General features: G+C 37.2%; 1 pseudogene; it reads left to right on the top strand.

Annotated features, from left to right (window-relative positions):
- Window positions 1-549: 549 nt before the first annotated feature.
- Window positions 550-1,624, top strand: LOC122125213 (annotated as a pseudogene).
- Window positions 1,625-25,855: the final 24,231 nt, after the last annotated feature.

Here is a 25,855-nt window from a genome sequence, read left to right as displayed (position 1 = left end):
GCATTTCAAGGACTTAGCAATTCACTAACCCCTCTATTTTTGGTTGATGATGTGTGGATTTGCCCTCTAACTTTTTCTTGTTTTAAAAGAAATGTTTCTTTAGTCATTAAATTAATATTACAAAGAAAGTGCTTAGTTCTATTGAATTCTGTTGTATGCTTTGTCCTCTGACAGCTAAATGTCCACCAGGATATACAGCATTAGGTATTTGGCTTCTCTTCCTTAACTCCTACCACTCCACACAACCTCCTGGTCATAAAAAAAAGGATTTGCCAAGAGGGAAAAGAGAAAAAAGAGCCTTTCCTTTGAACCTCTTCATGAACCATATTAATTTGATACCATAACTGTTTGATGGCCAAAAAAAGACAACTTGAAAAGGTTATTAAAATTGTTTTATAAATATCTAGCTAGGCCGAGCCCGTTCTCGTTGACTGACCAGAGTCTGCGAATCTTCCACCCCGAGCCCCGGAACTGCCCCAACCCCAGCTTTCTGTTCTTAGAAGAGAATCATGTCTCTGCACCAGTTCTAACTCGAGCCCATCACCTGTCATGCCTGGAACAGGGATGGAACCCAGATCGCCCTTAGCCCCAGTAAACATGAGCTGCACATCTACAAGAAGAACGGGGTCAGTGGGTGAAGGCTCAGGAGCTGAAGGAGCACGGAGGGCACATCACAGGCATTGTCTGGGCTCCGAAGTGTGACCGCATCGTCCCTCGCGGGGCAGACCGCCATGCCTATGTCTGGAGCCAGAAAGACTGTATGTGGAAGCCCACACTGGTGATCTTGAGGATTAATCGTGCGGCCACGTTTGTGGTCACCCCTCGAGAACAAATGTGCAGTGGGCCGTGGAGCCCGACTCATTTCCATTTGTTACTTGGAGTCTGAAAATGACTGGCGGATGAGCAAGCACATTAAGAAGCCAGTCCGCTCCATGGACCTCAGCCTGGACCGGCATCCCAACAACATCTTGCTGGCTGCAGGGTTATGTGACCTCAAATACAGAGTGTTTTCTGCCTACGTTAAAGAAGTGGATGAAAAACCGGCCAGTACACCCTGGGGCAGCAAGATGCCTTTTGGTCAGCTGATGTCAGAGTTTGGTGGCAGTGGTACCGGTGGCTGGGTCCATGGGGTCAGCTTCTCCGCCAGTGGGAAACGTCTTGCCTGGGTCAGCCACGACAGCACTGTGTCTATTGCCGATGCCTCAAAGAGTGTGCCGTTCTCCGCTCTGAAGACCGAGTTCCAGCCACTCCTCAGTGTGTCCTTTGTCTCAGAGAATAGCGTTGTAACTGCTGGCCCATGCTGTTTAAGTACGACAACCGTGGCTGCCTGACTTTCGTCTCCAAGCTGGACATCCCCAAACAGAGCATCCAGCGCAACATGTCAGCCGTGGAGCGCTTCCGCAACATGGACGAGGGCTGCCCTGGAGACACTGCACCAGAACAGCCTCACCCAAGTGTCTATCTATGAGGTCGACAAGCAAGATTGTCGCATATCGCTGGAGCCATGACCATTTGGGATTTCAAGACCTTGCAGGCCTCCATCCAGGGCCTCTGGATAATGGGAAGTGTGGGCGCCTCTGCCAGCTGCGCAAGGACCCGAGGACCCCGCCCGCCGCACGCATGAGGATGAGGACGGCCACCACACGCAGCCTCGGGTGCGTGTCTGTGTCTGTGTGTGCGTGTGTCTGTGTCTGTGTGTGAGCTCAGCTTTGGTGGATGTGGTGGTTGTAATGGCAGCAATGAGTTTTCCATCTTGTTTCGTGTTTGCTATTTCATTCCATTCTTTTTTTTATTTTATTTTTATTTTTTGTGAACATACAGAGGGGTTACAATTACATGGGCAAGATAATGAGTACATTTCTTATCAAGCATTGCAGCCTCCTCCTTTATTTACCCTTCACATCCCTTCCCAGCCTCCCTCCGCCCCTCCACCCAATTTCCGCCCCCCCCCCACACCAAAGTTGTAAAGTTCATTTTCGACATGACAACTTGTACTTCTCATTGTTGCAACGGGTCCACCTGTATCCTTAAACGACTTGTTTTCCCCATCTCCTCCACAAATTATACCGACATCAAATATAGTGAAAGCAGGGGTTATACTGTGGGGGATATTTCATTCCATTCTTGACCAAAGCTTCTTTTAGTTTATTATGGAAATGTTACACTAACTTAAAGGAAAGGGGAGGAAGTATGTACGTTGTCTGCTAGAAAATGAAATAAACATCCTTAATGTGCAAAAAAAGTATATGCCACTAAACACTTGAGCAGAATTTCTGGGAGTTGCACACAAATATATATTCTGCAAATTTTTTTTTTGTCGGTGGTGGGGTTTGAACTCTGGGCCTGAGTGCTGTCCCTCAGTTCTATAGCACCATTTCTGGTTTTCTGGTGGTTTAATGGAGAGAAGAGTTTCACAGACTTTCCTGCCCGGGCTGGCTCTGAACCACAAGCCTCAGATCTCAGCCTCCTGAGTAGCTAGGATTATAAGCATGAGCCACTGGTGCCTGGCATAATTGTGTCTTAAAAGGAGAAATGAATGTTACTTTAAAAGCAAGAGGAGAGATTTGAGTCCTTGCTAAAGAGCTGCAAGATATCTGAATCTAGTATTATCAGACTGGAAGAGCTAAGGCAATGGTGATGTGTAGTGTTTGTCTTCATGAAAAAAGAACCTGCATGCTCTTTCCTCAGTCCAGCAAGCAGTAGAAAAGTATTCCAGCTGCCTGCAGTGATTTATGGAAAGTTGGTGGAGGATGCAAGGACTCTAAAGATGTGCTTGGACTTCAACAAGGCAACAGAGTCCATATTCTCTAGCTGGCCTCAATCTTCCCACTGGAAAGCTGTTTTTGTCCTTTATGCTTATAAGAGTTAGGGCAAGAGTTTGCCTTTTATAGCTACTGGGAAACTCAATGAGTGTTCTTAATGGAATGTATTACACTGTCTTTAAAACCTGTTTCCATTTCTCGGCTTGTTGCTCTCTCCTTGTAGAAGTCGCTAAGGGCAAAAGAGTGGCACTTGGTTCATTGAACTTATGTTTTCACTGAACACAGCCTTCAGAGTTTTGAAACAATAGCATGGGACATATTGAAGGAAACAATGCAGATTTGTGTTTTACAAAGAGCAAAGACTTGGAGAGCTTTGAAGATTGGAAGAGTGGAGGGCAGTGCCTCATAAACAGGTCTTTAGTAAGGCATGCATACCTTAGAGGCCAAGACAAGAAAAGCATCTCTCTGAACTGCCCAATACTCAAGGAAGAAATTGTTCTGTATGATAACAGTGAGATAGTGGCTCACTTCTGTAATCCTAGCTACTCAGGAGGCTGAGATCTGAGGATTGTGGTTCAAAGCCAGCCAAGGCAGAAAAATCTCCATGAGACTCTTATCTCCAATTAACCGTTCAACCAGAAGTGGAGCTACTGCTCAAAGTGGTAGAGCTCTAGCCTTGAGCAAAAGAGCACAGGGACAGAGCACAGGCCCTAAGTTCAAGCTCCACAATGGGCAAAAATAAAAATATAATTATAATAATAATAGAAAATGGTCTCTGCATGTCATGGTGGCATGCTGAGCTGTGTTTTGTTGTTGCTTGTCTCTGGAAGGAACACTTGTTTTTACATAAGTGACTCTGCACATTGTTTGTACTTTGGACGTGTGTTTTTGTTTGTATTTTGTTTTGATTTTTTCCTCAGTTGCCTATGAAGGTTTGGAAACCAGGGTCTGAGATAAGGGTTGGCTTAACTATTGCTGGCCTAGGTCCTCATAATGATACTAAAGTTAATTTTAGGGAGGTCTCTATCATGGACACATTAGCTTGGACCCCTACTTTCTCTACTCCACCAACAATGATATTCTTACAAAGGCTATTCCCTGATAAAGCAACATTGGACTTCCATTTGTTGCATATCTTCCTGAGATATGGCTGTCAAACAAAGAAAGGCAAACCAAGAGACTGGCTCGGAGGGGTTCTGCCTCAAACAAGTGACAGATAACTCCTCAGGTCTGTACAAACTGTAGTAAAGGCAACTGAGGACTTAGAAAATACTAGAATATAACTATGCCAGGCACCAATGGCTCACACCTGTAATCTAGCTACTCAGGAGATTTGAGCATCAAGGTTTGAATCCAGTCCAGGCAAAAAATGTCTATGAGACTCTTATCTCCATTAGTTAACAAAAAGCTAGAAGTGGAGCTATGCTTCAAATGGTAGTGGTTCACCCTTAAACATAAAAGCTAATTGACAGTGCTCTGGCCATGATTTCAAGCCCCAATACTAGTATAAAAGCAGAAAAATACAACCATGACTGTGAATATGATCTTGTTTGCATACTGATGAAGGCAGAGTTCTTGCTTTGTTTTTGTTTTTGTTTTTTTGTTTTTATTTGGGTAACTGCTTAGAGTCCTTTTAAAAGGTAAATGTTTGGTCAATGTTAGGACTGCATGAAACAATCCATCTAAAACCCTGATCACATGTCAACATTAGCCATGCATATGTGGTTTTTTAAATAGCTTAACAATTTATTTGGGGGCTATAATTCCAATGAAGAATATACATGATGAATCATCTTGAAAATCAAAACATCTAGGATTAGAAGCAGAATATAGAGAACAGAAATGAATACATCATTGTCATTATTGATTGATATGTGTGACACATTAGATAATTGGAAGTAGGTGGTTAGAGGATAAGAAAAAAGTTAACGGATAAGTTAGAAGATATGACAAAGTTGAAACAATAAATTGTATTTGTGATCTTTGGTCTCTTCTTGCCAGTTATGTTCACCATTAGTTTCTGAAAAAAAGTTAAAACTTTTACACTAAAACAAATCCAGTGAGAAGCTAAAATGTCCATCCATGATAATCTTTGGTATATCTCAGAGTCAGAACTTAACACTGCAGTCAAAAACCTCGATACCTCTCCAGAGATTTGGCCCCTTAAGGAAGGGCAGGGGCCATGGTGAAGCTGATGCTTATGGCAACTGAGGCGATGTTGACAGGCTATTTGAAGGGGATTGCCTGGCAGTCCACTGCGAGGTCTAATTTAAAGGGACAGAAGTCATTAGTTTGTCATGCTGTTCTCTTTGTACCAATAAAACTTACATTTGCCTTTTTGTGCAAGCCTCTGTACTCTGTAATTCAGTGTTGGCTGTCAAGAGAGCCTTAGGTTACTGAAAATTGACATGTGCACATTTTGGCAGCATAAATATCAGACAGTTGCATGTGGTTCTCTGAAGGTTAATCAAGTCAGGCTGTTCTCCAAGCTGCACCTTAGTCAAGGTTCTGACTAAGAAAGGCCAGCTACTGATACACAACTGCAACCCAGAAAGTCCATACCATTTGTTGTCTAATAAGAACGATCATAAATGTAATTCCAATAGGAAATTGAAGGGATACACTCACGTTTAACTGAATCCAAGGTTTTGAAATTCGATTACAAAGCAATCAAGCAAATCTTCTGATCTGCTGGGATGCAATCTAGCAGTCTGCTGGTGAATTACTGCCTTTTGATGAAGTAAATTTATCTAGAAACAACCAATTCTACCGTTTATGGACTTGCAAAGCTCTTGTGTAACTTCTGTGAATCACCATAAACCTATATTCCTTCAGCCCATTTTGCCTAACACTGGGCCTCTGGGTTCTGCTTTGTGTAATCTAACTGTAATTTTTTTAAGTTACCACCACAAATTTCTCAGTAAGCATTATCCGATAGTAACATTCTCTTCCAAAAACTGTAAAGCATACATTGTACATAACCTACCATCCAATGTCCTTCCTTTCCTTCCATTCACACACCCTCTTAACAATACTAATAATACAAATAATTAAGCAACCCCTTTTCAAATCTGAGAGTTTATTTTGGGTCTGTCTTGTCTTTTCTGTGACTACTTAAAATGTTTCACACAATCAAGTATCATAGTCTTCCTAAGAATTGGGAAGACTTCAATTGTGAAACAATGTTTCTGCTCCTTTTTATATATAAAACAATTTATATTCATTTATTATTTAATGCATTGCAGAATTCTTTTGTGTATATGATCTATTTATTTCAACAAGTCTATGGGGGAAGGTATTTACAGCCTCCAATTAATAACTAAAGAAAATAAAATTGAAGGAATTGAAACCATTGCTTAAAATAGCCCATTCAACCAGGCTTAGGTGGCTCAAGCCCGAAATCCTAGTTACTGAGGTCGACATCTCAGAATCATAGTTTAAAGCCAGCCCAGGCAGAAAAGTCTCTGAAACTCTTATCTTCAATTAATTAGCAAAAATTTAGAACTCGAAGCATGGATGAAGTGTTAAAACATCAGCTATTGTAGAAAAAGCTGGAAAACTAGGTTGGGTGTCCTGTTTCGTCTTCAAAATCCCCATCTTTTTCTATGTACAACTCTGCCTCTTACTGTCTCACGACCATTACACAAATATTTGCCACATTATTTGGGTACAAATCAACTAGTTATATGGTCCCTTTTTATGTGATCACATTCTTTTCAATTCATCCTATCAAAAGATGTGCCATTGAATTTAAGCTGCTTTTTTTTTGTTTGTTTTTGTGTTTGCTTTTGCTGGTCCTGGAGCTTGAGCTCTGGGTCCGGTTGCTGTCTCTGAACTTCTTTTGTTCTCAAGGAGAGCACTCTACCACTTGAGCCACAGCACCACTTCAGGCTTTTTTTGTGTAGTTTATTAGAGATAAAAGTCTCATGGAGTTTCCTGCTTGGGCTGGCTTCAAACCACCATTGTCAGATCTCAGCTATTCTTTTAATTTGCTTTTAGAAATTATCTGTAAGATTGCATGGCTTTACACCCCCAATTCCTGTGCTCTTGGAATGTTTCTGAGAGATTATAAAAAAAGCCCAGAATGAAAGATCACAAGAAGCAGAGATGCCCAACTGTTCCAGCCATTCTAGGCATCCATGTAAGGCTCAGAAATGGGAAGGTCATTTCCAGACATTCTTCCCACCTGCCATGCTGCCCGCAAGCTTGAGCTGCTGGAGCAGTTCCTGGTGAGACACAGCTCCTGAAAAAGGCACATCCAGTTGACCTTCAGAATCAGTGAAAATAAAATTTATTTATGGGCATAGGTCGTTACACAGAAACAGATAACTGATAACAGCAAGAAAAGCATTATTGTGGGCATGCATAGGTATATTTTAAACTCAAAAAAGTATTTAATATTGATGCAGGCTGGGAAGGTGGCTCAGTGGTAGAGCGCTTGCTTTGCACACATGAGGCCCTGGGTTTGATTTCTCAGCACCTCATAAGCAGAAAAGCCAGAAGTGGTGCTGTGGCTCAAGTGGTAGAGCACTAGCCTTGAGCTGAAAAGCTGAGGGACAGTGCCCAGGCCCAGCGTTCAGGCCCCACAATCGCAAAAAAAAAAAAAAGCAAAAGCCAGGCTCAACAGTGTTGTATGTATATTCAAGAATGACTAGTTTTGCTTCCTGATTACATGATGAGATCCAAAAGAACATATTTTTCTATTATTAAAAACTGCAAATCAATTTAGACTGAATAGTATTTCAGTTGCATTGCAAAAATTTGCTTAACGTATTTATAAGGTACCACGTAATTTTTTGTTGCTTTGTATGTCCCTCTCCTACGGTATAACCCCTATTTTCACTGTATTTGATGTTGGTATAATTTAGGGAGGGGAAGGGAAAAAACAAATTGTTTAAACAGAGATACAGGTGGACCCATTGCAACAATGAGATGTACAAGACGCTAAGTCGAAAAACGAACTTTACAATTTAGGCAGGGTCTGGGGTGGTGGTGGAGGGGAGTGTAGTTGTGGAGATGGGAGGGAAGGAATGGTAGGAGAAAAACAAAGGAGGAGACAACAATGCTTGATAAGAAATGTACTCATTACCTTGCTCATGTAACTGTAACCCCTCCTCTGTACAGTATTCTCACAATAAAAAACTTATTAAAAATTTGCTAGAAAATGTTTTTGATTCTTTTTTTGTTTTTACTATGCCTTACTATAACCATCCTATTAGCCTGAATTGAGCACACTATTTTGGAGAGCAAAACCAATAAAGAAATAGTTGGAAAATGGAATTTTTCTTGTCTAGAAAGCGTAAGCTGTGTGGAGGTAACTGGTTCCAGTGTGATTTGAAGCCTGTCCAACTTGGGTTCAAATTATGAGCCTTGCATGCACTACCTTTGTGATCTTTGGCAAATAGCTTAACTTCTCTGAAGCTTAATTTTCCTGGGTGTAAAGTCATTTGTATAATACCAGACAGAAGTGATTCATATTTCAAACCCCAATACCTGTATCATTTTAACAGTGCCCAAACCCAATCTTGTGGCTAGGAGCATAACAGAGAAAACTTTCTGATTTATAGAGATGTCCATTAATTCTCTTCTTTTTTCAAAGTAAGTAGCAATATTGATTTTAAAAAATAATATTAATTTATTTTTTTTCTAATCATTGGGTTTATTACATCTTACTTCCCTTCCCACTACCTTGTGACTTGCTTATAATTCAGGTCTTTAAGCAAAAGAGCTCAGCCCCTTAAAAATCTAGGAAAAGGATTATCTAATAGAACAGTTTGAATGGGAGAAAATGGCCATCATTAAAGAATCAGTTGTGCTAAAATGGATGGCAAAAAATAGGAGCATACCTAAGGAGACCAAAAATCAGGCTTTAAAAAGAAGAGAAAATATTGGTATGGCTCAAATGGTAGAGCACCATCACGATAAAGAAAAACAAAACCATCTTGACCACCAAGTCCCAGTAATGGGAAAAAAATTACATAAAGAAATTTCATTCATACTCTTAATCTGTTCTTAAATTGCCACTTTGTGTGCTTTTTTTACATTTACATTATCACTTTTCTAAAAGTTTTAAATAACCTCGAGCTCATGCCTGTACTCCTCAAACCGAGCTGTGAGTCTTTTTCTCTGTTAAAAACCAAAAAGCAGGAAGTGCAAATGTGACTTAAATGGTAGAGCCCCAGCCTTCAATAAAAAGCTAAGGGATACAGCCCAGGCCCTGAGTTCAAGTCCTACTACCTGCACAATAAATGATTTTTAATAGAACAAGATATTAAAATATAATAGATGCACACATACCTTAATAAGCTACTCATTTTCAGAATACTTGCAATTTGTTTCTTTTCCAAAATTCAACTAAAAGCATAGAAGTACTAAATATATACAATTAAATAAATGCAATCAATTTTGTGATGCTAATAATTTCCATGTCAACAATATTTAAGAATATAGTATTTAAAATAACTTAGAACATAATTTTTTGGGAATGTTCAGCTTAGATTTCTTGGTTTAGTTATTTTGACTTTATCACTTTTGGAAGGCTAAAAAATCTCCATAAATCATATCTGTCGATTATAATTCCTCTATCTTAAATTTCCCCTAGGAATTTTATAATCTAGCCATGAAACCTTAATCTCTCTTATTCAGAAAAGGAGTCAATCTGAGCAATTTAGTCAGGTTTTATTGCATTTGGTTTGACTACTCCCGGTTCACGATGTCTCTCAGAGGAATAAAAATCATGTAAAGAAAATCCCTGAGCCAAGGCCAGAAGATTATTTCAATCCATCCACTTGATTTCCCATTTCTTAAGTAGAATTTTTATCAAACCAAATTCATAAAATGAACTTCATGATTAGGATAATCAAATTAAATAAAATTGGAATGAGTTCATTTTCAGAAACATAGAACAAGAATTCCGAGTGATAATTGTCATACTACATGGCAAAGCATACAGTTTGTTCATTTTCATTTACTTATTTATACTTAAAAGAAGCTTAAAGTTTGAGGGTTTGAAATAAACTTATGACAATAAGGAAGCAAAACAATGGTATTTAATAAATTTCATTTCTTTCCAAAGCACATTGTATGAACTGCTTTCAAAACAAGTAATTTGTGATAAAGGAATAAATTATCTGGAAAAAGCAAAACAAATTAGGTGTTTCAAGTGGTAGTATGGTTTTCTAGCAAGCATAAAACCCTGAGTTCAAACCTCAAAACTACCAAAAATGTTTTCTTACAAAGTATGTTGGCTGTATATAATATAAAGATTTTAGTTTAAAAGGTTCATGTATCTATTTATCTGCATACCTACTACCTTTCTACCTGTTTTCATTTCATATTTCAGAGTTATTTGGTCAAAAAAAAGCTAACTCAAAAATGTTAAACTTCATTTAAAAGTGAAATAAAAGACTGAGAAATTTGTTAAGATAGCTCAAATATAACTTCAATATTTCTATGAAGAACTAATAATGAGTGGAAACAATCTTAGCATGATTGTGTTAAAATTACTTATGTCTAAAGAAACTGTATGCCATATAGTTTTATTCATATTCATTTTAAGCCATACAATGAAAAATAAATTGTTTTAAAATTCAGTATTATTTTAAATTTAGCATATTTAAAAAAGTTTATATGCTTAACCTAGACACTAAAAGTAAGGCAATAAAAAATCAACAAACCAATCACTAAATGGGCTGGCTCATGGCTGCAACCCCAGCTATCATCAAGCTAACTGGTAGTCAGAAATCAGAAAGATCCTACTTTGAGGCCAACTCAGACTAAATGTTAACAAAATCTTCATCTCAATCATCAAGTCAGAAGTGTGTGCTTCTGCGAAGAGGGAGATAGTAAATAGGAAGACTATAGTCTAATGCTTGGCCAGGCAAATGTATGGAACTCTACCCCCAAAACACTAAGTAAACAAGGGCTGGGCAGTGTTTCAAGTGGTAGATTATGGGTATTACAAATGTCAGCACCTGAGTTCAAATCCCACTCCATCAAAGCATGCAAGAGAGCAAGCACACGCACCAGAGATTGAAATAATAAGCATGTCTCTGATCTAATCCAAAAGGAATGATGTTAAAAACACAAAAAATAGGGATTAGGAACAATTATGAATAAGAGATTAAAATTTTATATACTGCAAAGGAAAAAGATGGATTCTTCTACTTCTCTTCATACTTCATTAACATTTTAATGAAAGTTACTGTTACAATACTCTAAGTAGTTCAGTCTGCCCTGGACTTTTTCTATGCTTAGTATCAAATGTTCATAAAGACAGAGTTTTGACCCTGGCTACAAAACCATCACGAATGGAGAATCTTTGAGTCAGGAACACTGTTCACCTTATATGGGTTTTCAGTATTGTAAAGGTGACTTCAACTTTAGTTCTCAGCAGTAACTATTTCAGTAAAACTCATGTCCTTCTAACTATTCTTTTCTCCTGCTTTTTCCTTTCCTCCTCTTGAAACTTTCCTTCCTTTCTTCATTTGCTTTTTTTGTTTTCCTTTTTTAAATACTTTTTTATTGTAAAAATACTGTACAGAGGGGTTACAGTTACATGAGTAAGGTAATGAGTACATTTCCTATCAAGCATTGTTACCTCCTCCTTTGTTTTGCCCCTACCATCCCTTCCCTCTCCACCTCCCCAACTCCTCTTTCACCTACCCCCACAAGTTGTAAAGTTCATTCTTTTTTTAAAACTCTATTAAGCATTCACATGGGAATTTCTTTTTCTTTTTTTTTTTTAAATTTTATTTTATTTTATTTGAGAACATACTGTACAGAGGGGTTACAATTACATGGGCAGGATAATGCGTACATTTCTTACCAAGCATTGCAGCCTCCTCCTTTGTTTACCCTTCACCTCCCTTCCCAGCCTCCCCTCTCCCCCCCACCCAATCATACCCCCCCCCCCCCACCGACATTGTAAAGCTGGTTTTGACATGACATTTTGTACTTCTCATTGTTGCAACAGATCCACCTGAATCCTTAAACGACTTGTTTGTCCCCATCTCCTCCACATGTTATACTGACATCAAATATAGTGAAAGCGGGGGTTACACTGTGGGGGAGGGACATACAAAGCAACAAAGAAATAATCTTATAAATGCGTTAGAAACACATGCATGAAAGAAACAAAAACATTAAAATACATATTTAAGTGTTCGTTTTCGGAACAACACATTATCTGACTATTTCCGCTTGACTCATACCTATACTAGATATTGCAAATGAGGGAAACCATGGGACCTATGTTTCTTTGGGCCTGGCTTACTTCACTTAATATAATTTTTTCCAAGCCTTTCCATTTCCTAACAAATGGGGAAATGTCATTCTTTCTGATGGAGGCATTGAATTCCATTGTGTATATATACCACATTTTCTTGATCCATTCATCTACTGAGGGGCATCTGGGTTGGTTCCAGATCTTAGCTATGGTAAATAATGCTGCAATAAACATAGTTGTGCTGGTAGCTTTAGTGTGGTCTTGTTTGTAAACATTAGGGTAAATGCCCAAAAGTGGGATTGCTGGGTCATAGGGGAGTTCTATGTGAAGTCTTTTGAGGAACCTCCATACTGCTTTCCAAAGTGGTTGAACAAGTTTACATTCCCACCAACAATGAAGTAAGGTTCCTTTCTGTCCACATCCCCTCCAGCATCTGTTGTTGTTAGAGTTCTTGATTTTTGCTGTTCTAACTGGAGTGAGGTGATATCTCAATGTTGTTTTGATTTGTATTTCTTTTATGGCTAGAGATGTTGAACATTTCTTCATGTGTCTATTGGCCATCCTTCTTTCTTCTTCAGAGAAGCTTCTCTTTAAGTCTTTCGCCCACTTATTTATTGGGCAGTTGTTTCTTTGAGGATTTGTTGTTGGGTGGTTTAATTTTTTGAGTTCCAAGTATATTTTAGATATGAGACCCTTGTCCGTTGTATACCTAGTAAAGATCTTCTCCCAATCTGTGGGCTTTCTATTGATCTTGCTAGCTATGTCATTTGCCCTGCAGAAGCTCTGCAACCTTATGCAATCCCACATGGGAATTTCTTTTGCCTCATTAGGGAAAAAAAGTTATCATTTTAGATCCATACTTCCTAGTTGTTTTCCTAGAGTGGAAAATTCAGTCTGGTTTTAATCTGAACTTTCCATAGCTATCTCCTACTTTGATGCATAGCTATATGCATACATATGTATGGTGCATATGGTCCATTCATAAATTTACTAATAATGAATCTTGAAAAAATTGTCATTTTTAAAATTTGGACAGAACTATTGTACCACATGGAGTTACTAAATGCTAATTCTTCAATTGTGATGGTCTGTTGGCCGTGCTTCCAGTGCTGCACTGTAAAAAATAAAGCCATGTAAAGGATGATAGAACCATGGCTATTTTCATGTGAACAGACACATTAGAAGACATGCCACCAGCTCACCTTCTATATGTTAACTTATATTCAGACATAGCTAGCAAGATCAATAGAAAGCCTACAGATTGGGAGAAGATCTTCACTAGCCATACAATGGACAAGGGTCTCCTATCTAAAATATACTTGGAACTCAAAAAATTAAATCCCCCAACAACAAATCCTCAAAGAAACAACTGCCCAATAAATAAGTGGGCTAAAGACTTAAAGAGAAACTTCTCTGAAGAGGAAAGAAGGATGGCCAATAGACACATGAAGAAATGCTCAGCCTCTCTAGCCATAAAAGAAATGCAAATCAAAACAACATTGAGATACCACCTCACTCCAGTTAGAATAGCTATAATCAAGAATTCTAATAACAACAGATGCTGGAGGGGATGTGGAACCTTACTGTATTGTTGGTGGGAGTGTAAACTTGTTCAACTACTTTGGAAAGAAGTATGGAGGTTCCTCAAAAGACTCCACATAGAGCTCCCCTATGACCCAGCAATCCCACTTTTGGGCATTTATCCTAATGTTTACAAACAAGACCACACTAAAGCTACCAGCACGACTATGTTTATTGCAGCATTATTTACTATAGCTAAGATATGGAACCAATTCAGATGCCCCTCAGTAGATGAATGGATTAAGAAAATGTGGTATATATACACAATGGAATTCTATGCCTCCATCAGAAAGATTGACATCGCCCCATCTGTTAGGAAATGGAAAGGCTTGGAAAAAATTATATTAAGTGAAGTAAGCCAGGCCCAAAGAAACAAAGGTCCCATGGTTTCCCTTATTTGCAATATCTAGTATATGTCTGAGTCAAGCAGAAAGGTCAGATAAGGTGATGTTAGGGAAATGAACCCTAAGATCTGTATTCAAATGTTTTTTTTTTCTTTCATGCGATTGTTTCTAACACATTTATAAGATTATTTCTTTGTTAGCTTTGTATGTCCCTTCCCCACAGTATAACCCCTGCCTTCACTGTATTTGATGTCGGTATAATTTGTGAAGGGGAAGGGGAAAAACAAGTCGTTTAAATAGGGATACAGGTGGACCCATTGCAACAATGAGAAGTACAAGTCGTTATGTGGAAAACAAACTTTACCAATTTGGTGCGGGGAGGGGCGGGGAGGACTGGGTGGGGGGACAGGGGAGGATGGGAAGGGATGGGAAGGGGAAACAAAGGAGGAGGCTACAATGCTTGATAAGCAATGTACTCATTATCTGGCCCATGTAATTGTAACCCCTCTGTACAGTATTTTCACAATAAAAAAAATAAAAATTAAAAATGATAAAGGGTACAGAAAACTGAAACAAAAAATAGAAAAAAACAGGTGAAGTGCTATTCCCCAAGTTTTTCAATACAAAACATTTTGAAGTTTTTATTATTTGCTAATTCAACAACTGGAAAAATCCATAATTTATTTTGCTCTCATTTTATATACTGAGTGATGTTGAACAGGTTTTTGTATTTTCTCATTCTTTAGGGCCCTCTAAGCCAGTATCATGATGCAAGCTCATTTCTAATCAATAATAAAAGAATCATTAGACAGCAATCCAATTATGTAAGTCTATTGTTTGATTTTGTTTTCTAAGCAAGAGAAATGCATGAGGCACCATGGTTTGATATAACCAATTAACTTTCCTTGTTATATAAATATTTGATTCTTTGCTGACCATTGCTTTGTCTGAAACCACAGAGTAATTCCCTTATTATTCATTAGTAATCATTCTTAGAAGTACTCACCTCTTTCGAAGCATGACCTCCTATAGATATTACATTATTGAAGACAGAAAGAGGAGTCAAAAGGAAAGAAGGAATCAAGGAAGCAAGCAAGCAAGCTTTGATGCAAATTCAGTAGATGCCAAACATTTTACTTAAATATTTTAGAAATCACTACAAATTCTTCTTGATGAACAAGTACAGACCCCAAGTCAAGGAGGATTAAATGACCTTCCCAAGGCACTCTTGCTAGTTGAAATCAAACTGGAGTGAAAGACAACTTTTCCTATACAAGTAATCTTAGTCATGCACTGATTAACAGCTGAAGTTAGTAAACTTTAATACATTAAACTCAATGTCAAAGGAATAGCTGGGCTCAGTGGCTTGAGCGTGTCATCCCTAACAACAAGTGGGAGAATCCCAGCCTCGACCTGTGAAATGTAAGACAAGATCCTATCTGGAAAATAATAAATGCAAGCAAGGACTGGAGAGGTAGCCAGGTTGATAGAGAGCCAGACTAGCAAGCCCAAAGCTCTGAGTTCAGTCTCCAGTACTTCCCCCACCAAACACATCATGAAAATATACACTGAGCAGTTCATTTTCACACTTAATTTTCTCCATATTGTGGATTGAGTTGCATAGTTAAGAAAACTAAAGATCTTTTTCAAAGGTTACATTTATTTTTATCAGTTACTGAATTAAGTACAGAAATTAATGAACAATTACTGACTAATCAGAATTAATCAGAGCTGCAAGAGAAAATGAAGTATTTAGTTGTGTTGAAAGTAAAGAAAAATACATCAATACTTCAATAATTTTTTATTGTCCAGGTGATGTACAGAAGTGTTACAGTTACCTAAGTAAGGTAATAAGTACATTTCTTGTCAAACTTGTTACCCCTTCCCTCATTTTTCTCCAATTTTCCCTCCCCCTCAGCCCCTTTCCAAGTTGTACAGATCATTTCCAACATATCGTCTTGTGTATGTCACTGTTGCATTGGTTCCTGCCTTGTTCTTTGTCTCACCATTCTGTTGTTACCCTTCCTTTCCCTAATTCAAATAAATATATATACAATACCAGGGTACCAAAATCAAATACAGTGACAACAGGGGATAATAGTCTGTAACATTCTTTTCTTTTCTTTTCTTTTTTATTGCAAAAATACTGTACAGAGGGGTTACAATTACATGGGCAAGATAATGAGTACATTTCTTATCAAGCATTGTTGCCTCCTCCTTTGTTTCTCCTTCCCATCCCTTCCCATCTCTCCCTCCCTCAACCCCCTCCCCATGGCAAAGTTGTAAAATTCGTTTTTTGACATAAGGACTTGTAAATCTCATTGTTGCAATGGGTCCACCTGTATCCCTAGTTAAACAATTTGTTTTTTCCCTTTCCCTCCATAAATTATACCAACATCAAATACAGTGAAAACAGGGGTTATACCATGGGGGAGGGACATACAAAGCAACAAAGAAATCATCTTATAAATATGTTAGAAACAATAGCAAGAAAGAAAAACCATTTGAGAAAAATGGGGTTCCTTCACAAAATTCAACTCTCAAACACCATTTGGCACAATTTTTTAGTATGCTTTGTATCTCTCTGACATTAAATTGCTTCCTTCTTAGGTCTACTCTGTAGATACAGTGTTTAGCCTTGAAAATGGCTGCTGATGGAAAGAGTTTTAGGTATATCCAAGGGGAAACTTTTGAGATACCTGAAAAGTCCTACTTAATGTCTATTAGCAAGCAGCTTCTTAGAGTATTGCTCCCCATCTTTCTTAATAAATGCCCCTCAGTAGATGAATGGATCAAGAAAATGTGGTATATATACACAATGGAATTCTATGCCTCCATCAGAAAGAATGACATTGCCCCATTTGTTAGGAAATGGAAAGACTTGGAAAAAATTATATTAAGTGAAGTAAGCCAAGCCCAAAGAAACATAGGTCCCATGGTTTCCCTTATTTGTAATATCTAGTATATATATGAGTCAAGCAGAAAAGGTCAGATAAGGTGATGTTAGGAAAATGAACCCTTAGATATGTATTTTAATGTTTTTTCTTTCATGCATTTGTTTCTAACACATTTATAAGATTATCTCTTTGTTGCTTTGTATGTCCCTCCCCCACAGTATAACCCCTGCTTTCACTATATTTGATGTCAGTATAACTTGTAGAGGAGATGGGGAGAAACAAGTTGTTTAAGGATACAGGTGGACCTGTTGCAACAATGAGAAGTACAAGTTGTCACGTCGAAAACGAGCTTTACAACTTTGGTGGGGGGGGGGGGGTAGGGAGGGAGGCTGGGAAGGGATGTGAAGGGTAAACAAAGGAGGCTGCAATGCTTGATAAGAAATGTATGCATTATCCTGCCCATGTAATTGTAACCCCTCTATACAGTGTGTTCACAAAAAAAAAAAAATAAAATAAAAGAAATGTAAGTAAAGGTGTTATGTTTCCTATTATCCTTTCAGTAATTGGCCTTTGAGCTGGGATAATATTTTGGTGTTAAGATCATGCAATGCTAGATTCTATTGAGATGGGTCAAAACTTACAAAATTTGTTCTTTCTCTTTTTCATATGTAATACAACAGTGTAAACATTGATTTTGATAAAAGTAAATGTTTAGGAAAATATGAAGCTAACTTGTAATTTTTTAAATGATTTTTATTGAGATTAAGTGATTATATAAATTTCATAGTATTGTAGGATAATGATGCTTAAAGTCACAAACACATTTTTACCATTCAAGTTAACATTTTGGCATTATTTAATTATAAGCATGTTCTGCCATAAAATATTTTTATCATTTTTAGTATAAAATAATTTTGTGGTGAAAGGAACTTCTTTAGGCTTAAATGTGAAAAATGTATTGTCTTAAAAAATCCCAAGTTTTCCACCCACTGGTTGCTCACGCCTGTAATCCTAGCTACTCAGGAGGCTGAGATCTGCAAGATTGTGGTTCAAAGCCAGCCCAGGAAGGAAAATTAATGAGACTCATATCCAATAAACCACTAGAAAACCAGAAGTACTGCTGTGGCTCAAGTGGTAGAGCACTAGTCTTGAGCTGAAGAGCTGAGGGACAGCGCCCAGGCCCACAGTTAAAAGCCCCACAACTGACTAAACAAAACAAAACAAACAAAATCCCTGAGTTTAAGACTTGATGATAAAAAAAAAACATACAATAGGACGTGATCAATTATATAGACCTCTAGGCATTCACATAGAATGAGACCAAAGGAAGATATTTCTAGGAAAGGATCACAGAGGCCCAATAGCTATGTACATATGATTATATAAAATAATTTATCAAAATGAACTCCAGGAAATGGACACAAGGGTTTTCATTTTCTTTGTTGTGGTGGTGGTGGTGGTTTCTTTTCCTTTTGTCTTGTTATTTTGTCTCTTTAGGAGGATAAGGGGGACACAGAAATGGTAGGACAAAGGATGAACAAATGCAGTAGTGATGCTCACTTGAGCCTCTCTTGAAAATGAACTATACAACCTGTTGGTGGGGAAGGGAGGGAAAAATTGGGAGAGAAAGAGGGAAGGAATGACACTGTTCAAAAAGAAATGAGTACTCATTACCTGACTTGTGTAACTGTAACCCCTCTGTATATTACCTCTACAATAACAATAATGTACGTGCATGTTTGAATATACACAAATTCTGAGTTTAAAATGTTAGAGTATCATGCCATTTTTCACTTGTGTCCTTATTTCTAATAGATGATGGTATATTTGGTCCCTTATTAATATTACTCTTAATATCAATGTTTAGTTGAACCTCAAATCAAGTCTGATCTTTATTTTTAAACATTAAGTTATAGAATGATATTGAAAATTTATTCATAGACTATAGTAGATTATATTATCATAATAATACTTCCATATTTTAATTTATTAAAGTGAATCATTTTATTTGAAAATTTTAATATTTCCTACTTGAAACTATTAACTTGAACATAAGTACAAAACACTGGAAGTTCAATACTAGAATAAATCTATATCACAACCTTTTAGAGCAGACATTATTTCTAGGCAGATGAGATTCCAAAAAGATTAGACAATGCATCTGTATCTCTATTTGCCAATTTATAAATTGTGAGATTTTTAGCTAATCATTTAACCTATTTTAATGTGTACTTGTAAAATGATAGTAATGATGATACTTTTATGTGAGAATAAATTAGAATAATGTCTATCCTCTATAAATAAAGATTGGAAAGTCCTAATTATTAATCTATAAGATGGCAAGAATTCTCAGATCAATAGAGAGAATTGAGTTCCTCAAATTAACATTAGGATTGATTACCTGCTTCACATATTAGAGAAATAACTATGTTCTTTTTAGTGGTTTTCTTTTTCAATTCGATGACAAGAGAAAAACATAAGAGAAAGTGTAAAAGAAATAGCATGCTCATCATACAGGAAATATAAAATGCCTTGTGTTAAATTTTTCTCAAATGCACCCAATGAAGGAGAATATGATAATGTGAAAGGCATTTCAAGCCTTGTAAATATCTGAGAGTAATTTTTACAGGGAAGCCTGTATGTTAAATCAAAGAGAGTCATTTGAATCAGTAACCACTCAGTGAACCATTCTATGAGGCAAAATTCATTTGGAGAACAGGCTCTACTGTGACTAATGTGGACAAGTAATGTGAAAATCAAGTATTTTGCATTATAGTAGGTTGTTATTTTAAAAGGTGCTAATCACATATTAGAAGGTGTGGCTCTTTATATCTGTTTTCAGGGCTGATAGAAGCTTAGCCATAATCGTCTAACTGTCCATTATTGAAGGAAGTCATAAAGTATAGCATCAATATTGGTTTTCCGAGGCAGGTCTGAAAACACATGACCTGTATGGATCAAAGGTAATGGGTGAAATCAATTTGCTTACTACAAATTCCTTGTGTTAGCATGTAGCTCACAGAATATTTGAATTACATTCTGGAGATACAAAGAGGAATGTGGTATATCTACCAAGACAATATGTGAAAAGAAACATTTAGTATAGCAATCATTTTTTTTGATTACTGATGACATTACCATAATTAAGCTAGACATGGCTCAAGAGGCTTTACAAATACTTAATAATTTGAACAAGTGGCAGAATGGCTGGGGTAGAATTTTCATTTATTAATAAGCAAATATAACATTCTTTGCTTCAGCTTCTTCTTCTTTTGTAGCGAGAAAGTTGGCAATGTCCCTACATTAAATGATGATTAATTGCTATTGTAAACATTCTGAATTTCTAATAGATAAGGTTGGTAGAAAAATTTCTGATACAATGCATGCATATACACTACAACAAAACAAAACAAACATAACAGAAACCCAAAGCATACTGTTTCTCACATACTGTTGTATGGAAAACCTTGTTTCACTAGCTATGAAAACCTGAGACTGCGGGCTGGGAAGGTGGCTCAGTGGTAGATTGCTTGCCTTGCATGCATGAGGCCCTGGGTTCGATTCCTCACCACCACATAAACAGAAGAAGTGGCACTGTGGCTCAAGTGGTAGAGTGCTAGCTCTTGAGCTGAAGAGCTCAGAGACAGTGCCCAGGCCTGGAGTTCAAGCCCTACAACCGACCAAAAAAAAAAAAAAAAGCCGGACACCGATGGCTCACGCCTGTAATCCTAGCTATTCTGGAGGCTGAAATCTGAGGATCGCGGTTCAAAGCCAGCCTGGGCAGGAAAGGCTGTGAAACTCTTATCTCCAATAAACCACTGGAAAACCGGAAGTGGTGCTGTAGCTCAAGTGGTAGAGCACTTGCCTTGAGCTGAGGAGTTGAGGGACAGTGCCCAGGCCCAGAGTTCAAGCCGCATGACTAACAAAACAACAACAATGCACACACAAAAAAACTGAGACTGCTCTTAAAGCTTTTCTCAGATTATAGGATTATAGCCCTCCTGTTTTCCTGTAAGCAAATAATAATATCATGGTAAAAGTTTAAAACTCAACTTCTCCCTACCCTTTTCTATTTATATGGAGCTTACCTCCTTGTTAACTTCATTCTATTAATTTGCTTATAATTAATAAATAGCATTCTTTTAACATAATCAGTAAGAAAGTAAAGCCCAGAAAGGTTATTCTTACGAACTAATACCACAAAGAGTGAAGAGGGTGTGTGATTTCAATTTTGAGAGTTTATTAACTAAGCTTCCATAATAATTAATGCCTTCATCCTTGTGAGAAATGGTCTAAGGAGATATTTATATTTGTTATTTAAGCAGTTACTTGCAGACAATAAAAATCAAATTTGCCAATATTTCAGGAGTACTAACACTGCTTTAAAAAGCCTCAAGCCCAATAACAAAATAAGAATCCATAGGAAACTGAAATATAAAAAATAAAACTATTCAAATAAAGAGAATTCAAACTCTTAACAAAATTTTAATCAGTCCAATTTACTTTCTTAAAGACAAATCTAGATTTCTATAATAATGAACAAAAATATATCTTAGATAATAAAATCATAATTTATAAATTACAATAAAAATTAATAGGGCAGAAGGGTAAATAAAACCAATTGAAAATCAAATTAGTAAGCTATGCAAATTGAGCTGAAACGTTCTTTTAAAATGCAGTAATAATAAAAGTTATGAGAGAAAAGGGAAAATTCATTGAGTTATTGTATTTAAGTTGTTAAAGGTCATTCACCAGAATCCCACAGTCTATTTCACATGATAGTTCAAACTTTAAACTGTTCCATTAAAGGCAGGAGTAGACAATAGTGTTGATGATGTGTCAGTGAACTGGATGACTCACATAATGCCAGAGGAAAAATAAAAATTGTAACAAGAGAAGAGACAATATTATATTCATGTGAAAATTGTCAGCCTAAGAATTTTGAGGCTACTAACTGAAAAACTTGCAGAATTTTAACAAAGTGAACAAAAGTTACTTTGACATGAGAAAATTAATGATTTCTTCTAGTAGAAAAAAGGTAATTGCATAGCATGATGAATATAATCCATTCTCTAGAGAAAACAAGATTCTTTTTATCTATTTATTTTTGTTTGTCCTAGGGCTTGAACTCAGGGCCTGTGCACTTTATCTGAGCTTTTTCATTCAAATCTAGCATTCTAGCACTTTATCCACAGCTCCAATTCTGGCTTTTTGGTGTTTAATTGGAGGTAAGAGTCATGGACTTTCCTGTTTGGGCTAGCTTTGAACTGTGATCCTCTGATCTCATCTTCCTGAGTAGCTTGGATTACAAGTATAAACCACTGGAACCTGGACAAGATTCACTTTTTTTTTTTTTTTTTTTTTTTTTGGGTCCGGTCGCAGGGCCTGAACTCTGGGCTTGGGCGCTATCCTTCAGCTCTTTAGCTCAAGGCTAGCCCTCTACCACTTGAGCCACAGCACCACTTCTGGCTTTTTTCTTTTTGTTTATGTGGTGCTGAGGAATCGAACCCAGGACCTCAGGCATGCAAGGCAAGCACTCTACCACTGAGCCAACTTCCCAGCCCCAAGATTCACTTTTTAATATAAAATGTGTCTCAAAATAGGAAGAAAGATATGAACTATAAAAACCATAAACAAATGTAAATATTAACCAGTTATGGCCTAATGGTTGGATAGATATAAAATCTTTTGATTGAGCATAGCCATCAGAGCTCCATAGATTAAAATATATGTTCAAAAATGGAAAAACTTGCCATGCTCTTGGACTGGGAGGATTAACATCGTGAAAATGGCAATACTGCCAGAAGCTATCTACAAAATCAATGCAATACCCATCAATAGCCCACAACATTCTTTAATGAAATAGAAAAAGCACTCTGAAAATTCATATGGAATAATAGAAGACCCCGTACAGCAAAAACAATCCTTAGCAGGAAGAGCAGTGCTGGAGGAATATCAATACAAAGCTTCAAACTCTATTATAAAGCTATAGTTATATATATATATATATATATATATATATATATGTATATATATATATATATATATCAGGTTTGTACTAACACATGAACAGGCTTGAGGAACAATAGAATAGAAATGAACCCACAGACCTATCTATGACCACCTAATCTTTGATTAAGGAGCCAAATAAAAGAAGAAAATAAAAGGAAAAAAATGGGATGGAAGAAAGACAGCCTCTCTAACAAACGGTACTGGCAGAATTGGGTATAGACATGTAGAATATTGAAATTGGATCCTTATATATTACCCTGCACCAGAATCAACTCCAAATGGATCAAAGACCTCAAGGTAAGAGCAGACACCCTGAAAATATTATAAGAAGATATAGGGGAAACAGTAGGGCTTCTTGACACAAGTCGAAACTTTCTCAGAAAAGATCAGAAACACAAGAACAAATCAAAGAAAAAAAAAATTTTTGGGGGGGGGGGTCCGGTCGTGGGGCCTGAACTCTGGGCCTGGGCGCTGTCCCTCAGCTCTTCAGCTCTAGGCTAGCGCTCTACCACTAGAGCCACAGCGCCACTTCTGGCTTTTTTCTTTTTGCTAATGTGGTGCTGAGGAATCGAACCCAGGGCCTCATGCATGCAAGGCAAGCGCTCTACCACTGAGCCACCTTCCCAGCCCTCAAAGAAAAATTTGATAAATGGTATTGCACTAAACTGCAGAGCTTCTTTCTGAATGGCAAAGAACATAGCTAGCAAAATTAATAAAAAGCCTACATATTGGGAGAAGATAATCACTAACTATACCACAGACAAGGTTCTCATATCTAAAATATGCTTAGAGCTCAAAAAATTAAACCCCAAACCAAATCTTCAAAGACTCAACCACCCCATTAATAAGGGGGCTAAAGACTTAGAGACTTCTCTGGAGAGGAATAAGAATGACCAAAAGACACATGAAGATATGCTCGACATCTTTGGCCATAAAAGAAATGCAAATGCAAACAACATTGAGATTCCACTTCACCTCAGTTAGAATGACCATTATTAAGCGAACTGATAATAACAGATACTGGTGGGGATGTGGCCAAAAGAGAATACTACTACACTGTTGGTGGGAGTGTAAACTGGTTGAACCGCTCTGGAAAGCAGTATAGAGGTTCTTCAAAAAATAAAACATAGAGCTCCCCTATGACACAGCAATCTCACATCTGGGCATTTACCCAAATGACTACTAACAAGTCCATACTAAAGCTACCAGCACAACTATGTTCATTGAAGCATGATTTACCATAGCTAAGATAGGGAACCGAACTAGATGCCCCTCAGTAGATGAATGGATCAAGAAAATGAGGTATATATACACAATAGATGCTTCCATCAGAAAGAATGACACTCCCCATTTGTAAAGAAATTGAAAGACTTGGGGGAAAATCATATTAAGTGAAGTAAGCCAGACCCAAAGAAACAGAATGCCTGTTTTTCCTCATTTGTAATAATTAGTGTATGTCTAGGAGAGTCCTAGCAGAGGATTACAATAGCTCAATAGCTAATTACGTATGACCATATAAGATGATGCTAAATGAAATGATGTCCAAGAAATGGAAACAAGAGGTTTTTTCTTCTTCTTGTTGTTGTTATTTCTCTTTTTTGGGTCATTTTTTCCTTTAATTTATCTCCTGTTGTTACTGTATTTGATTTTGGAATTCCGTATCTTATATATACCTTAATCTCACTGCAGGAAGGGAAGGGAAACAGAAAAATGGTGAGACAAAGGACAAAGAGATACTAACAAGACCATATGTTAGAAATGGACTTTACAATCTGGGGGAGGGGGTGTTGGGAGGAGGGAAAGCAAGAGGAAAAATGAGGGAGGGGGTAACAATGTTTGACAAGGAATATACTCATTTCTTGGGAGAAATATAACTGTAACCTCTCTGTATGTCACCTTGACAGTAAAATTAATTTTTTTTAAAGGCTAAGCATAGAGTTTCCCTATGACCCAGAAATTCCACTCCACAAACAAGACCACAGTAAAACTAACAGCACAACCATGTTTGTTGCAGTATTATTTACCATAACCAAGACATGGAATCAACCCAGATGCCCCTCAATGAATGAATGGACCAAGAAAATGGTATAAATACACAATGAAATTCTATGCTTCTCAGAAAGAGTGACATTGCCCCATTTTTAAGACAATGGAAAGACTTGGAAAAATTCATGTGAAGTAAGCCAGACCCAAAGAAACATAGGCTGCCTGGTTCCCTTCATTTGTAATCATTAGTAAGTAAACTACGAGATATGGACGCAAGAGGTTTGGGGTTTTTTCTTAGTGTAAGAACAAAAATATTAATACTTCTTGTAGTTTGGAAGATATTTCCATGATTTCTGATTTTGTGACTGGTGCATTACTGAGTCTACTAAGTTGTCTATTAAGGTTAACTTATCTTTAACCTTCTGTTATCTAATACTAGTTGCCTCTGATGAGCATTGCCTTTTAGACCATATTAGTAGTTTCCATTTCTAAGATAATAGTTTACAAATCTTTAAATTATTCACTTAAAAAACACTGCAAAATCCAATATGATTGAACTTCAAGTAATCAGAGTCCCCTCCAAATTATGGACTGTCAGAGTACCATATTTTATACTAATATTCTTTAGGAAGTGTATAATATAAAATTTAAACATTCACTATTATGTGATAATGGTCTTAATTTCTCAGAAGAGTCTCAGAAACAGATGCAATTAAATTTATACTTTTTCAGCATTTTTCTACTTTGGAAGTACAAATAAAAATATAAGCAAAATTGAAAGTATTAAGCTTGAGATGCTTCGTTGTCATTATTTGGGGGGGGGTATGGCATAATTTCTGAACGTACAGATAAAGGTATGACTGCAATAAAATATTCGGAAATGCTAAACCAAATACTCTGTGCTCTAATTGGATGATTGTGAGTGCCACAGGGACAACCTGCTGCTAATTAAAGAATCTCATCAGATACTGATCAATATATTTGTGAATACTTTCTGAATTTCCTTGGAAACACTTCATTCAAATAGTCATCTAATACCTGAAATCA

The sequence above is a fragment of the Dipodomys spectabilis genome, unplaced genomic scaffold (genome assembly GCF_019054845.1).
Source record: "Dipodomys spectabilis isolate Male_0828 unplaced genomic scaffold, ASM1905484v1 ptg000009l, whole genome shotgun sequence".
Lineage (NCBI taxonomy): Eukaryota > Metazoa > Chordata > Mammalia > Rodentia > Heteromyidae > Dipodomys > Dipodomys spectabilis.
Note: the sequence above shows the minus strand (reverse complement) of the source record. Positions and strands in the feature narration are given on the sequence as shown.